Genomic DNA, 1,597 nt, shown 5'->3' with positions numbered 1-1,597 from the left:
CCTATGCTTAGGAAGGCTGCTCAGCTCCCCCCCAGTGGGTGGATTCCTTACTCTGCAAAGCTGCCCCTCCTCTCTATTTCTAGTTGATGCTATTTCCATTGGAAGCAGGATTCTGAGGAGTTCCCACCTGGCTGGCTGGGGAGCAACTGAAGATACTAAGCTTATGAGTTTGGACTCTAGCACCCAGGGGCTTGGGTACTGTTGTTATTTCCCAGCTAGCATGTCAGATGAGGACGAGTACTCTGCATGCGATCACAGCTGCATGACTCTTTGGCAAGGAAAAACTGAGGCCCAATGCAGAGATACCATACTACACTACAGCAGGTCCAAGCCCACACTTAACTTCAGCAATTGAGAGGCAGTGCCTTCATGTCAGGAAAAAGTAAAACCCTACACAGCTCTCACCTGCTTGGGCGACAGCTAGAAGGACACAGTTCAGATCCCCCACACAGCAGATCCAAGTGTTCGTACAAGAAGCTAGGTGTAGAAAATGGCACTTTCTGCAGTTTGAATAGGTATTAAAGACTTGATTAGGTTCTAGTCTCCATTGCAAAAGGGCCAGAGATGTAGGGTTTAGTCTAATGGTTCTCAACCAGGGGTATATGTACCCCTGGGGGCACGCAGAGGTCTTCCAGGAGGCATGTCAATTCATCTAGATATTTGCCTAGTTTTACAACAGGCTACATAAAAAGCACTAGCAAAGTCAGTACAAACTAAAATTCATACTGACAAAGACTTGTTTATACTGCTCTATCTACTATATCAGCTGTTCTCAAAGTGGGTCATGAGTTTGTTTTAATGGGGTTGCCAGGGCTGGCATTAGACTCACTGGGGCACAAGGCAGAAAGCCTGAGCAATTTGGCTTTGCAGGGACTCCCTGTGGCTTGGGGCCCCAGGCAATTGCTCTGGTTACCACTCCCTAATGCCAGCCCTGAGAGTAGGAATAGACATAATGTGGAGAAAAACTTGGTACTGTAGCTTCACTGCTTCCCAGAATTTGAAGGCTCACACGTGAAAAACAGGCTCAAGTATCACACTGAAATGTAAGTACAATATTTATATTCCAGTTGATTTATAATTACATGGTAAAAATGAGAGAGTCAGCACTTTGTCAGTAATGTGGCTGTGACACTTCTGTATTTTTATGTCTAAATGTGTAGTTTTAAAATGAGGTGAAATTTGGGGGTACACAAGACAAATCAGAGTCCTGAAAGGGGTAGAGTAGTCTGGAAAGGTTGAGATCCCCTGGTTTAGTCTACCTGTAGCAGAGAAGTGGGGCTCAGATTGAGCTGCCAGGTAAATTCCTTGCTCAAGCATCTCAAGCCCTTCATACTGAAAGCATGTCTTTCACCTACTGTTTATGGTGTGCCGTGGATCTCAAACCCATCCCCTTATACCAGCCCTACAGCTTCCCCTTGTATGGGAAAACAGCCTAACTTCACCAGTAGTCCCATGGAACCTAAGTGCAGAGGCTGCTCTCACACCTAGATTAGAGTAGAGTGAGGTGCAGGACTTTGTGAAGGCCCAGGGATTCAGGGGTAAGTGGTGGCCGTTCCCATGATTAACATTTAAGAGCACTGAAAACAACAAGACACTA

The sequence above is a fragment of the Gopherus evgoodei genome, chromosome 1 (assembly GCF_007399415.2).
Source record: "Gopherus evgoodei ecotype Sinaloan lineage chromosome 1, rGopEvg1_v1.p, whole genome shotgun sequence".
NCBI classification, from domain to species: domain Eukaryota; kingdom Metazoa; phylum Chordata; order Testudines; family Testudinidae; genus Gopherus; species Gopherus evgoodei.
The sequence above is the reverse complement of the archived record's forward strand: the minus strand, read 5'-3'. Positions refer to the sequence as shown.